Source organism: Physella acuta, unplaced genomic scaffold (genome assembly GCF_028476545.2).
Source record: "Physella acuta isolate Inbredline_101_S28 unplaced genomic scaffold, ASM2847654v3 ptg000757l, whole genome shotgun sequence".
NCBI lineage: Eukaryota > Metazoa > Mollusca > Gastropoda > Physidae > Physella > Physella acuta.
Genome location: NW_026732275.1, coordinates 142,766 through 158,341, shown reverse-complemented (window position 1 = coordinate 158,341; position 15,576 = coordinate 142,766). Strand labels below are relative to the sequence as shown.

At 33.9% G+C, this 15,576-nt stretch overlaps 1 long non-coding RNA gene across 2 annotated transcripts; it reads right to left on the bottom strand.

Annotated features, from left to right (window-relative positions):
• Window positions 1-6,355: 6,355 nt before the first annotated feature.
• On the bottom strand, window positions 6,356-12,449 carry LOC131950368 (uncharacterized). 2 transcript variants are annotated; one of them, XR_009388307.1, is made up of 4 exons: window positions 12,367-12,449; window positions 11,386-11,431; window positions 7,430-7,572; window positions 6,356-7,299 (listed from the first exon to the last, which is right to left on the bottom strand). It is a non-coding gene; the product is annotated as an uncharacterized LOC131950368 (long non-coding RNA). The 2 variants fall into 2 exon arrangements; XR_009388308.1 differs by lacking the exons at window positions 11,386-11,431; window positions 12,367-12,449 and adding an exon at window positions 8,611-8,924.
• Window positions 12,450-15,576: the final 3,127 nt, after the last annotated feature.

The following is a 15,576-nucleotide window of genomic DNA, read 5'->3' as shown; positions in this document are numbered from 1 at the left end:
GTTTTGAACACTATTTTGAACTCTTTCTCTACACATCGTAAGTAACTCAGTTTTTATCGTTTTTTTCCTACTAATTATTTGGCGATTTTTATAAATTTTTCTTTTTAATGATATTAATTAGATATAAATGTGTAGTTAAAAGAACACTTCAATCATTTTACTATGTAACTAGCCTAGTTTCAGTTCATAGTATATGACAATTATTAAATAATAGTAGTATTGGTAGCAGTACTGTCTACCGTCTAGAATGTAAACACAAATCAGCTGATCATACATGACTGTAATAAAAACTCAGTTTTCTTTTGTTACAAACAGTACTAACTTGTACTAACTTATTATAAATCACCTAACATTTATGATGAAATTATTATATGTGAAAGTATTAAATAGAATCCATATTTTAAATATTTACCATTTTTTTCTTTTCAACAGAACTGAGAATTTATAAAGGAAAAAAGGAGTGAATGGGTATCCCTTATCAACTGGGACTGTTAACTCCTGAGAAAGAACCAGGAATTCAGCTGGCTGAGATGAGGACAGGAGACAGTACAATGAAGTATATGTTTACTCAAACCTATTGTGTTTGTAAACTCTACAGTGGATATTGTGACATACATTATGTCAATTTACCAATGGATATGTAAAGCAACGCAGATCACCTATCTGTCTCGGGATGGTTTAATTTGACACCTGATTAAATCTTACAGGTTTTAAGGACTTACAATATGTGCTGGGGATTATCAACACTCATTTTGACAGATTCTGAAGCAAGAATTTACTCTATGCTCTACAATGGACTGCGGCTCAAGCTTTCATATCACGCTATTGCTTCAAAGCTGTCATGCTTTTTGAAAGATGTACTATCAAGATACTGAACATACAAAGGACATATTATACAAATAATGCATCCTACTTACATCAAAATTAAGTGCAGCAAATTGTTGTAGCTTTATACAATATTTCCATAGATAAGACAATGGTGAATGGTTAGGAAGAATATTTTCTTGACAATACATTATGATTGTGGATAAGCCAACAGTAGGGTATGCAATTATGAGCTTTGGCTGATCATTGAGAGGTTACACATAAGGTTTTGTTTTTTATATTTTATTATTCTGTTCAGTGGGCCAGATGGGTTAGCTTATGTGGTGGATGAAAGTGATCAGTTAATTAAACTGTTATGTCCTTCGGTAAACAATTAAGTACTAGTAGTGTACTAGAACTAAATTTTTTCACCTTTGAGATATAACTAAAGTTAATTTCTGTATTTTACTTCAAGATTATTGAGAAAAGAATCCAGATATCATAGGAAAAAAAATTCCAACATGGTATTGCCAATTACACTCTTTAAAAGTTAGTTGGAAAGTTAGGTAATATTTCACTTAACCATACTGTTTCTTTGGCTTGCAAGCCACCATTATTTTCCAACCATTCTATGAACCATACTATATCAGATTAGAATGAGGTTTTAAATTGTTATTGTATGATAAAACAATATTAAAAGAATGTAAGTTAAGTGTAGATAAGTGTATATGATACACTTTATGTTTACAAAAAGAAGGAAATTGTTTGTTTAGTTATCATGTGTGTTCGCATTATTTATTAATTAAAGATCATTAAAAGCATCTGTTTTAATGTAATAAGAAGCACTGTAGATATTACAATTTGATTATTTCATTACATTGACTTATGTGTGTGTTTGATTACATGTTAACCTATGTTTGCCACTTTTAGAGTAAAAATGTTTGCGGAGAGGTCCAAATCATGTAAAGATCATCATAAGATCAATTAATTTGTGAAAAATCCATTTCTTGGCACAGTGCATTTAAAATTGTCACATTTATACATATATGGATGTAAGTCAATAAAATATACATATTAACTCAATAGCTCTTATCAATTATTTTTTTGCTTCTTAGGAATTGTTGATTTTAAAGTTTTTAATTATTTTTAAAAAATAAAACCATCAGATTTTAGGCTACAAAACTAAAACCAATTGTTAATACCTAAAAACTCTTCAGTAATATTAAAGACAAATCAAATACCTACACAATGATATATAACACATGTGTGTACTGATGTTCAATCTATACTTATGGTCAAAAGTTACAAGCATACTGCCGAACACTGAAAATATCACTAAAACCCTCAGTCTGTTAAGAGTTAATGCCTGAATTATGTTCCAAGCGTGTAACAAATTATTTGTGCTGATTTTCTCTCATCATACTGACACTGAATTTGAGGTATAGAGTTGTTTTTGAATTTTGACTTATTTTTTATGATAATTACGGTACGTCGCGAAAACGCGACATCAGGCACTTATGGACCAAACAGTAATTTATTTATTTTTTAGTCCGGGTCATTTTAACATTTTTACTGTCACATGTTTCTCTAAATATCCATGCACAAACAATAAAATATCACAAACTGAACATACGGGCAAGCAAGGAGATGTAGAATCACTTGCAAAACTCATGAAAACTATATTTTATTAGCTCAGGCATAGAGTTACATAACTCTGCTGCACCTGCTCACTGACTAACTCTTATGAATAGGTATTTTGATGTCTTGCTGTTGTAATTCTACTACACTACAGTAATACACTACATATGGAAGGACTACCTTCAATGTGTAGAGCCTTAGTTGTCCCCGGTTACGTAATTTTCGTGAACTCTTATTCAAGGTCAACTAACAAAGACGCATATTTCTCATTTGACCTATATTTGCTATACACACAAAGCACGTGAACAAATACTGTCCTAAATGACAGTGTTCAGCCATTGTATATTCGTCCATGCTCAATGCAGCTGCTGTGGGTACTTAGTGTTACTGCTGTGGGTACTCAGTGCCACCGGTGTGGGTACTCACTGCTATTGTTGATGGTACTATATGTTTCCAATTCGTGCTACGGCTATTGTTCTCGACTGATTCTGATATTGATTACCAATGACAGTGCTGTAGCTACATATTGCCACTGCTTTAGGTACTCGGTGCTAAAACAGTGGGTACTGAGTGTTGAAGCCATGTGTACTGAGTGCTGAAGCTGTGGGTACTCACTGTTGAAGCTGTGGGTACTCAGTGTTACTGCAGTCGGTTCTTGGTGTCACTGCTGTGGGTACTCAGCGCTGGAGCTGTTGGTAATCGATAACGTTGATGTGGGTACTCAGCCTTAGCAGTGGGTACTCAGTAGCACTGCTGTGAGTGCTTAGTGCTCAAACTGTGGTTGCTCAGTGTCACTGATGTTGGTACTCAGTGCTGAAGATGTGGGTACTCAATAACACTGCTGTAGGTACTAAATGCCAGTATAATGCCACTAATGTGGTTATTCAATAGCACTGCAAAGGGTATGTGTGTCAGCACTCAACCTTACTGTATTTATTACGACGTGTAGGTCTATGCTCAATGTAATTATTGTCAAGGTCACTGTGAAGACCTTTATTTGGTGGTATCCAGGATATTGGTCCACCACCTCACTTCCTGTTGTCTATTTTGTTTTTTATGTTCTCCTAATATTATACAATACTATTTCAAAGCTAAATAAGTTACATTGTAACCAGCAGCATGATCACATTATTCAAGCGTCACTCTCTCTCCATATGCCAATGTCAATGAAACAGGTGAACTCTACTTCACCTACCACATGGACCGTAACGTTCTAAAGTGCACTTTTATATATAGGCAAAGACTATATTGTAAATCCTTTACTTATTTGTAATCATACTTGAATGAATGACAGCTTGGCGATGCATCGTATTTCGTTATACCTGCTTGTCACCCAAGTTCCATTTGATGTCTTATTGCCGGATGTCGCGAAAACGCGACAAACCGTAATTAGCAGATAACTTCCAAAATTATTCTCATATGTGATTTATATTGTTTATATACATAAAAGAATGAATAATAAAGCTATTAGTATTTTTTGTAGCAAAAACGGATCACCTATTTAGTAATAATAATCAATGTAAGTAGGCTGAATTCACGAAGTCAAAAAAATTATGATGCGCGTGAGTCAAGAGAGTGTGACGTCATAAATTTCGACTTGACAACGTGACCGCTGGTACCGATACAACCGTCTGGATGTACCCAATACACAACGACCGGCAGCAGTAGGATAAATATACCAATGCGCAAATGCTATGCGCTAAATCGGTATGTCGCGAAAACGCGACTGTCGGCGTTAAGGGGTTAAAGAGTGCGATACATTATGGATACAATGGGCTACTGTGTGCGGTAGAATTTGCGCCTCAACAACTATGATGAAAGCAATATAACACCGGCTTTGATTACATTTAAATTGTTTAGATTTAGAAATCAATGTCAAGCGTAAATAAATACGTGATTGCTAATGTAATTATGGAATCCTCTTAAAATATTGCGTCAGTCTGTCTTCTGAGACCGCAGCAACGCGCGGGACGGGTAAGCTGGTTTAATATATATTTCTTCTATATAAATAATTCTCTTCATGGATACCATAGAAAACACCAAGCGGTAAGCGCCCCTGGATCTAGATCTTGCAGATTTACTTAGGTTATACATCAGTGTAAATCGTTGATCCAGTAGATCTAGAGGATCTAGATCTGGACTAGCTCTCGTCAAAACAAAATGGCTGGAATCTTCAGCTACATTTCTCGTTTCGTTTCTTTTTTTTTAACCATAAAATATAGAGTCTTCGGAGTTTTGAGTTTTTTATTAATTCTCTACGGCCGCTTAACTCCAGAAGTGAGGGGCTTGCGCCCCGCTCTTCGTAATAATTTTATTTAGTATTAGTATTTAGGCCTTACGTTTAAGTCTTAAGCGCCAAGTGCAACAATGCTCAGTGAATTTTATCCATGTTCCATTAAGTTTAAGAATAATGTGTAGGCCTAATGTGTAGCTTTAGTAATTTTTAGACCTAAGCCTAAGCTTGTACATACAGATCTAGATCTAGATCTACAAACAATTTGAAATAGAAGAGATTTAAAATTGAATAGATCCAAAAGGACAGCTATGCCACGGAAATAATTATCTTTCTATTTTAGATCTAGAATCTATTAGATCTAGATCTCTAGTGCTACTGAAAAATTACTAGATCTAGATCTACATTCTAGATCTAGCTAGATCTATCATTTACTTACGAGGCACTAGGCATACTTTTAACTTTTCTCTCTAGTCAATAATGTAGATTTCTAGATTCTAGATCTAAATTTAAATCTAGATCTTGCAGATTTACTTAGGTTATACATCAGTGTAAATCGTTGATCCAGTAGATCTAGATCTAGAGGATCTAGATCTGGACTAGCTCTCGTCAAAACAAAATGGCTGGAATCTTCAGCTACATTTCTCGTTTCGTTTCTTTTTTTTTTAACCATAAAATATAGAGTCTTCGGAGTTTTGAGTTTTTTATTAATTCTCTACGACAGTCTCGTTTGAGAATGATTGGGTCTTATTCTCATCAACACTATTGGAGAGAAACTCAACGTTTTTGTCGTTGAGACAATACGCATGGGGTGGTTTTGCTTGACAAGCTAATTTGAAGCTTCTTCCTCTGCTGTTTGATAAATACAATGCCTTTATTTGCGTGGCTGCATGTTAATTGCATGCTTCCCCGAATTGCCGATTAAGACTTATAGTGAATGAATTAGTTCTGTGCTGTTTTTTGTACACATTAGTCCCCCGTTTAAAACCATTAGTTTTTTCATCCATGCGTAGAAGTTATAAGGAAAATAATGTGTTGTCACAGTTAAATCAAGTTCTAGACAAGTCAACGTAATCGTCCGTTCGGAACAATTTTGTGAATTGATGATTTAGATTTTGATTATATTCTACTATTTAAAAAAATTATTAAATTAGGTTAGGTTAGGTTAGGTTTTGCCTGTCGTCCCTACTGGGACATAGGCCACTGACAAGAGCTTTCTTTGTCCTGGGCTAGTCTCTCCAACTGTCCTTATGTCTCCAATCTTCTTGGTGTCTTCCAGGTTACATCTCTAGGTATTTCGGTCTGCCTCTCCTCCTCCTGCTTGTAGAGGTGAGGGCCTGTCTTGTTATGCTGGATATATTTTCTCTGGAGGATCTCTACTTCAACTGGCAGTTGATTTGTCCGTTGCCATAGAACATCATTTCTGATGGTTTTAGGCCCGAGAATTCGCGGGATCTTTCTGATTGTATTTTCTTTTTAGTTATAGCAGTTATTCTCCATGTCTCAGTTCCATTGAGTAAAACAGGTTTTACTAGTGTGTTGAAGATCCTGATTTTAATTCCAAGGGTTAAATCTCCAGAACCCTAAACATTTTTCCCTTTCAAGAAGAAAAATAGTATCAATTATCAAGGAATAAACACCCATGCATTGAGTGTATTCTGGAAAAAAAAATAAGTGACAACAAATTTCTTGGATTACTTTAGTGTTTAAAAACAATTTTCTAAAGTATCAATTGTTATTAATCTTTAGATACAATTTCAATTAGCACATATAAGGAAAAGAAATACATTTTTAAAAAGCGTTACTACTTGAGTGATCAAACTGAAAAAGAAAATAGTTTAAATTTGTTTGGACCAACATTTTTGAAGCACGTAACTACTGATTCTAGGATTATCTTGCTGATTCAAATTACCCTGAAAAATAAGTTACGTAATTAAAATGTAAATATTTTTTTACATTATGAAAACAATACTTAATTATAAACATTGTTAGTGTTAGTTTTCAAAATTTTTACAGTTCACAGCAAGCATTTTTTCAGTAACAACTTATAAAAACACTAATATTAAAAAATAAAGTTAATTTGTATACTACAAATGAAAGAAGTTTTCTGTAACTCTGAATTCAGTAAGAAAAACAAGATTCCTACAAAGCAAGTCAACAACCAGTGATTCTGCCAGATGACAGATTCTCAGCATTATCCTAATCATCTGCCCAGTAGCTTATTGTGTAAAGAGCTGACTTTTGTTTTGATGCTGGCACCCTTTCAATAGTCCTTCCACTGTATTTGCAACACACCCTGTTCACCTTGCTCCCACTTATGAGTCAACTGGCCACCAATCAGATTTCCCATCAGAAACCTCTCCAGCTGTCGAACCAAGAAGTCAACAACGCTTTAAGAAACAGAGTACAACTGATCGCCACTTTGCGTTCTTGTAAATCAACTTTATCAAAGGACCAGAAATTAACTTCCCAATCAGCCTGAGTGCTTGCAGCGCTGCACGAGAACCCCAGGCTTCTTGAGATCTGCAAGCAGTTGAATGTAGATTTTAGTTATGTCCCAGCAGCCACATCATTCTCTTTAAGATGAGCCTTGAATAAAAGCTGGATCTCCATGAAAACTGTACCTGAAAAGAGAAGGGGAAATGGAATTAGAATTAAGCAGACCATTTTACAAAATATATATTTAGCTCAACATGTTGCAAGGTATATAAAATAAATATAAAAATTAGAAATAAATTCAGCCTCCATACTTACTAAATGTACTTCCACCTGAGACATTGAACACAAGTTCCACCAACCTATTCCACTCACAAGCCTCTGTTCTCCTCAGCCGCTTTATCTCAGCCATCAACTTTCTGATTACATTAGCAATCCTCCTTACACTGAGTTAGTCTTGCCTATAAACAAATAAGATTTACAAGGAAAACAAATTTACTCAAGCTGTAGGCCCTATGTATAGGCCTATTTTTTTTACTATAAGTCTTGTATTAACTTCATATTTTAAAAAAATTACCAAGTACTGAAATTGGCCTTAATAAAGAGGTCTAAATAATCTGCTAAAATAATATAGGGCATAGCATAGGGCTTTATAAAATTTATATATAGGCCTAGTTATATATATATATATATATATATATATATATATATATATTATATACATATATAGGGGCCTATATATAGGCCTAGGCCTATTTGATGGAGAATTAAGCATGAACTAGTCTAAATCTAATCTTAACAATAACAATGTCTTACTATTTTTATAAGATCTAGACTAGATCTAGACTCCTTGGGTGAAATAGAATGCAAGTATCTGCAAAAATAAAATAATAAATATTATTGTAACTAGATCTAGGCCCTAAACAAAATTAACTAGTCTATTTCTTAATAGATCTAGATTAATTTTTACTAGATCTAGAATACTCGAATCTTAGATCTAAATACTAAATCTAGATCTAGATTCTTTTTAATTTTTTTTACTAAGTCTAGATTCTAGTTACTAGATCAGTAGATTTTTCTAAATCTATTCTTGATGATCTAGAATATAATTAGCTAGATCAAGATCTAATAGCCTATTTTTATGTAAAGATCTAAAAATAAAATAAATGTACAGTCTAGAGTCTATTCAACCGTAATAATTTAGTATTGTAGGCTACTTAAACTAATAAAATTATAATTAGAATCAAGGCCTAAGTGACAATGAATAACTAATACTAATATCAGAGAGCGGATATCAAGAGATGCGATATTTTAATTATGTAATAATTACTGGGAATTTGGCGCGAAAATAATGCTTACTCGCGGGCAACTTTTCTGTCTATGTGGAAGGTTAAGACTTAATTTTTTAACAGATATTGATTTTTTTCGACCCTTAGACTTGATTCATTAATATACTCTGACTTTAAATTTTAAGTATATAATTAATTATCCAAACTTACATTATATTTGAGCACACTAATCGATTAATTTTTAAAACATCTTATCGTAAAGATGAGGACCCCTTCGTAATTAAATGTAGACCGTGGGCTCTGCTCATTGGCATAAACTGATAGGCCCCTAAATACCTAAGGTCAAACGGAAGTTGGGAATTCAGGTTCAGGGTTCAGCCATCATTACTATGGCGACAAAGGTTACAACGAGAGCTGCGCAACTCGCTAATTAAATACAAAGAACTTTTAAAATAGGCTAAATAATTTTTTGGTAAATGTTTTTTTTAAGCGTGTAGCAATTACCGATAAGTGGACACTAAAATTTAAATGGTTTAAAGCAGCAGTTTATTATAAATAAAATCAATATAGCTAATAATTTATAAAGCATTGTTTAAATCCATAGTAATCCACGAATGAACACAAAATCCTGCTTTGAACTTGAGCCGGGTGCTCCGTGACATTACTCAAAACTAGGTTTAAGTGCGCGGGTCATCACGATTCATATGCGTTCGTTTTTAATTCTGCGATCCAATACCAAACATTAAGTGTTAAATTATAAAAGTATTACGGTAAAAAATAGACGCCCGTTCTGAATATATAATTTTGCTGGCTGTAAAATAATTTTTTCATGTTAAAGCATTTTAAACTTTTAACTGTAGGCCTATCATTTTTAGCATTAACCATTCATTTCATGATTTAATTTTGTGAAAGCTTTTTATGAAAAATAAATCTTACAAGGTGGGCTCTGATGTGTAGAGAGCATAAATAATGAGGAAATTGAATTATTTTATCAAATGCTTATTTTGCAAAATAACAGTATGTAGCAGTTTTGCTACAGTATGCAACGGTCAGTAAAAAAAAAAATTTAAAATAGAAAAAAAATAATTATTCATTTATCATTGAAAATTTATTGAGTAACTAGCGTAACCGTTCCCCGCGCGTTACCGCGGGAATAGAAGTAAACTTGACAAAATGTATTAGAAGGATTTCAGCAACGCGATAACAATCATATGTTCTTAGACGCGTGAACGTCGTTTCTAAAAGTAAGTAAATGTAAATGCCTGCGCTTGGATCATAAATATCGAGACACAGGTTTACCTACACTACCGCATGAAAACATTAATCACTCACCGAAATCATATGGTAGAACACACTTCGGTGACCGCCCATGTGTCAGAGACGTAGAGGGGCGCTCTCAGGGCCCCCACCCCCGATTACACTACCGCATACGACCCCTGGCTCCTTAAAACTAACAGGCGCCATCGTGCCAAATAGCATCCTGTTAATAATGATGCTGATTTCGTCATTCGCTAAGGTCACACAAATGAACAGGATTTTTTTCTTTAACACGTAAAAAAAGTATTTGACGTGTTTTAAACATCAGCGTGACTGATCAATATGCTAGCGTGTCTAATGGTCTATTATTAGATGCTCGATCTCAATTTCTGACTGGATTGTCTAATAATAGATGCTTATTGCATCAATAGGCTCCTCATATATGCAAAAAGTTATTTTTTCCATCTTTGGCAAGGTGACGAAACTGTACAGAAGGATTTCCTCGCGTTACAAAGTTATTTTTACAAGCCTGTTGTAGTTTTAGTGCTGAATATAGTAGTACCCCTTACTCGCTATGTGGGACGCTCGATTAACGGATGCCAAGTGCCAACATCGTCGCTCTAAAACTCTGGGCGCCAAACGGTGTATTGACGAAAGTTGTACCCTATATGGCGCTGCCCATATGAAACTTTAGTTTTCTTTTTCGCAGAAATATTCTCGGGAGTATTCTCATCTACTCCCTAAAGTTTCATGGCACTCGGATAAACCGCATCCGAGTTTTATTTTTATATACCGTGTATAGAGAGAAAAAATCGCTCCCCCGCCCCCCGGGGGGCGCCGCCCTAGCAATATTAAACAATATTTTTTTGCAGAACCCTACCATTGAGTAATCTAATCATCTCCCTAAAGTTTTATGGTACACGGATGAACGGTGTGAAACCGAAATAGACTTTGATTTTTATAAACCGTATATAGAGAAAAATTGCAGCCTCCCGTGGCGCCGCCCTTGCGAAATTAAAAAAGGATTATTTTTTTTACAGAACCCTTTCCGTGTATTGTTCTAATCAACTCCCATAAAGTCTCATGGCTATCGGATAACGGTGTCACATCAAAATCGACTTTTAATTTTATAAAACCGTATATAGAGAAAAATCGCACCCTCCCGTGGCGCCGCCCTTGCGAAATTAAAAATGATTTTTTACAGAACCTTTCCCTACAGTGTTATAATGAACTCCCCAAAGTCTCATGACTATCAGATGTCAAACCAAAATCGACTTTTATCTTTATAAACCGTATATAGAGAAAAAACGAATTGCGCCCCTCCGGGGCGCCACCCCGGCGAATTTGAATTTTTTTTTCCGCAGAAACCTCCCCAGGAATATTCTCAACAACTTCCCAAAGTTTCCCAAATCTGAAGCATCAGAAAAAATAATTTACCATTTATATTTTTTTTAACTATATAGCTATTACCAGTTACTTCATATTTCTTAGTAATTCATTTGTTTTAGTTAACCACGCTAAACTAGCATCTATTTACACCTTATGAGTGTACATCTTTTAACCTTAGGCCTACAGCTTATGAATATGTTTATCAGAAGTCTACCGCTTTACTTGCTCCGAACTAATCCCTTTATTCTCTCTACATCACTTTCTAAGTGTTCAATTTCAGTTACAGTATCACCTTCAACATAAGGTAAATAAATAGATGAATAATTAAAACTTAGTGACCAAAGAAATTTGCAGTCTCTTTCTTTTGTGAGAATCCTTATACATCCTGTAAAAAAAAGAAACTATATATTATTTCTAGATTTATTTACTTTATCTTCATTTTAAATTATATTTCAAATAAAAATAATGTATCACTGCTACTTTTTATATATTAGAGGATTATTATTTTATTTGCAAGTTTGTAAGAATGTCAATCAAATATTATTTTGACATTTTTTAAAAACAATTACCACTACAATATTTACTATATAATCATATAAATATATGATTGTAAGATAAATAATCAAATATTACACAAACTTCACTTTCATTTACATTTAGAACAGTTTTACGACAAAATTATCGCTCGCTATAAAAAAGAGATACTGTAAAATAAATAAAACAATTACTATTATAAACATAAGTAAACCACCATTGCCTATAGTAATTATTATTTTTTGTGTACCGGTATGAAGTAAACATTAAGTAGACTTAGTATGTAGGCCTATGCCTAATTTTTTTCCATAATAATTACGATATTAATTTCTAAGCTTATTAGACCCAAACACTAATACTATATTATTATTGTGTACATTATGACACATTTTTTTTCTACAATAGCAGCACTACACTGTACACACTTTATTATAGGCTTAATATAGTAGCACACTGATCATCTGTATGTAGGCCTATATAGTACTGCTAAATCTAAGTAAAATTAGTATACAATAGCCTTATGCTTGACTATTTTTACTATTGTACCAGATTTCTTCTAGAATTTACATATTATTATTGTAAAAATATGAAAGAAAAACAAAACTAAGCTAGTGTAAGTATAAACTGTTGACTAGAGTCTACCTACTAGACCTTAGGAATTGTTCTATCAACTACAGAAAAGTCACATTGCTTGGAGTATCAAAACTGCTACATACCGTAATTGGACATTTTCAGCACAAATATAGAAATAATATGCAAACAACTTATTTAGGTAAAATTACACACCTGAGATTGGTAAATATTTTTTTCAAGAAGAAAAACTAGCATGTGAATTTGTATTCTTTTCTCAGAAATATCGATCACAGCTGTTCGACAAGTGTAAAAAAAAAAAACCTATAGTCTGTTTCGGATATGAATTTGGGTCAAAAGTGATCAAGTATGGAATATTACAAACTCTGATTTTAACATTTGTGTAGATTCAATGGGGGTTATTTCACTTTGTAGCGAAATTGCTACAACATGAAATGGAGGGTTAAATTATATTTTGCAGCCTGCAAATTAATATCATCTTAAAGGGAGCCCATTCTACTTTCTATATTAGTTTTTAGTAAATGTATTATGGTATCAAATCTTCGAACGTTGGCTCAACCCGACCAAAAAATTTTGCGCGCAGCGAGGCCTTTTTTTTTTTGCTTATTTAAGAATACCTACTCAAAGTGACAGTTTTATTGCTAAAAATGAAAAAAAAACAAGCTTTGAGAACTAAGCCTATGGAAAATGAAAACAAAAATTAGTCCCGACGAGTTTAGAAATGTTAAAAAGACATTTTAAAACCTGTATATTTTAGTACATTTTTTACTGGAGCAATTCCATTCCATAGATTGGAATGTCCCATGTTGCTTTTTATACTCTTTAGAGGGTTTAGCTATTATTTTAAACCATTTAAACTAATTCTGTGGCTAATTCTGTAACTCACAACTCATAATTTAATCTTAAAAATACTTAAATAGTACTAGATCTAGTACTATTTATTTTTTAAAAGACTGCTATTATTTAGTAACATTGCCACAGACTTCTTTTATTTCCTTATCTATTATTATTTTTACTGTACCTATATTATTTATTACAATTTATGCAATATTTATAGCTAAACATCCCCATACACACATTAGTAATTAGACTTTCTAACATTTAATTTTGTTCTTGTTTCAGAATGGTCCACAATTATAAACGAATAACTTCGACCACATGACAGGAGGAAGAAATTGAGTCTTTTTCCTCACCCAGTGATGAAGATTGGTTGCCCCCATGCAACATTTCCAATGGGAAAATTGTTTTTTACACATTTTTAAAGACATGAATTAAATACATGTTTTAGGAATTATCTCTATTTTTGTTTGCCATCATATTAGGTAATGCATGTCTAGTTATACCCTCAACATTATATTGTGGTAGTATTAATTTTAGATTTTTTATAATTTTTTAAAGAAAAGTAGTGTATGGAATTACCCCGGGTTACCCTACATATTAAAATTAAAGTGGTCGAAATAGATAATCTTTGGATGTCGTTAGATAACCGAGCATACCTGGCGCATAATAAACCTAAACATTAACAAGAATTTAATATATTTCTCACAGATACGAAGAAAGGCTTAATAACAATAATAGTAATAATAATATTAAGATCTAGAATCTAGCTCTAAACATGGCATAAACAAAATTCGGACGACAGATCTATGTTCTAGATTTAGAGTGACTGGCTCAGCTGGGTAGAATCTAGAATCTGCTTATTAAATTAAATTCAATTACAAAATTAAGATCTACATTCGATTCAAAATACACCCATAATAAATCAAAAGTAGTCATAATAAATAATAAACCATCTCTGTAAGATCTAAACTGTAACTAATCAAATCCTTTTTTTTCTAGCAAACGAAATTGATGAAATAGATTGTATGACTAGACTTAGATCTAAAATCTGCTACTTAAATTAAATTTTTAAAAGTTTATACAAACATGTACTTGATATTATTGTAGTAGAAGGCTTTAATAAATTACTAAGGCTACTTTGTGTCATTTTACAGTAATATGTATCTGCTACTGGACTGAGTTTAATCTAATATAATTCAAATGCATATCTAGTAATTAGTCAACTAAGTTTATTTAGCTAGTAGTAGAATCTAGATCCTACCAGAAAAACAACAAATCACAATATTATTATTAGGTTAATGATTAAGCTAATTTTTTTTTAAAAATCCGCTGTTTAAAAAAATTATCAGTGAGATGGTTTAGAATAATAAATACGATTAGTACTTTCCCCTGATTAGCCATGTGTGCTATAAATGACACAACATGACATGGAGGTGAGATCATTGGGACTAATTTCTCCTTTGTTCTCCCTGGGGCCCTGAGGATCATAAATTATATAAGAGATGATATCTCTGGTTGACAGAGATCTAAGAACAGTAATCCCTGTGGGGGCTGGGTATCACGGAGGTGAGAAATTTTCAGGGGAGGGCAGTGGTACTGACTCCTCTTTGGTCTCAACCCTGCTGAACCATGATAGTCATAAATTACATAACTTACTATCTCTGCGCTGGGCTAGGTTTTAAGAACAGTAATCCATGTTACCTACAAAAAATGAAATTTTATGATGGGCTAGAAAGAGGTCGGAGCTTATGAACACCCTATTTGACTATTTAAAAAAGGGAAATAAGTCATGGAATTGGTTTGATTGTAGGAGAAAGAGGACTCGGCTTTCACATTGGTTTAAAAACAAAGGGAAAAAGAATATACAAGAGCGTGGGGTGGTGTCTATAGAATGAAGATAATCCAATCGCAGCTATAGTAATCTTTATACATAACAACCATCAAGTTAAAAATGCAAGAAAATTATATTTTTTAACTATATATTTTTTTTTATTATGGTCGGCTGTGGGCCCCTAAAGGGCTTGCCCCCCCCCCCGGTGTCTGGCGGCACTGTAGTTCCGCCCCTGGTTGTATTACATAAGAGTGTTGGATAAGTTACTCTTAAAGAATGTTGATGAAGGGGTCCCACTGGCAGGTGTCATATTCAATGAGACCGCTTTGCCGGGAGACTTAGTCTCTACAGAAACGGTATTGTCAGTGGTCCTTTTGTCTGGAGCCAAATTTACAGGAGCCTTTTTGTCGTGAGCCAAAATGACGCTTGCCTATTTGTCGGGAGTCGTAATGACGGGAGCCGTTTTGTGGAGAAACTAAATGGCGGGAGCCTATTTGTCGTGAGCCTATATAACGGGGTCCATATGTCGCTGGCCCTTTTGACGGGGCCGATTTGACGGGGTCGTTTTGACGGGGCCGTTTTGTCGGGGTCGTTTTGGCGGGGCCGTTTTGTCATTGGCCGTTTGGACGCCGCACGGAAACCAATATTGGCCCAACGTTATCTTGGTGAAAATGGGACAAGCTTACGCCAGGATACATCCAAGATTTGCACGCGTTTGCATCCCTTGATACCTT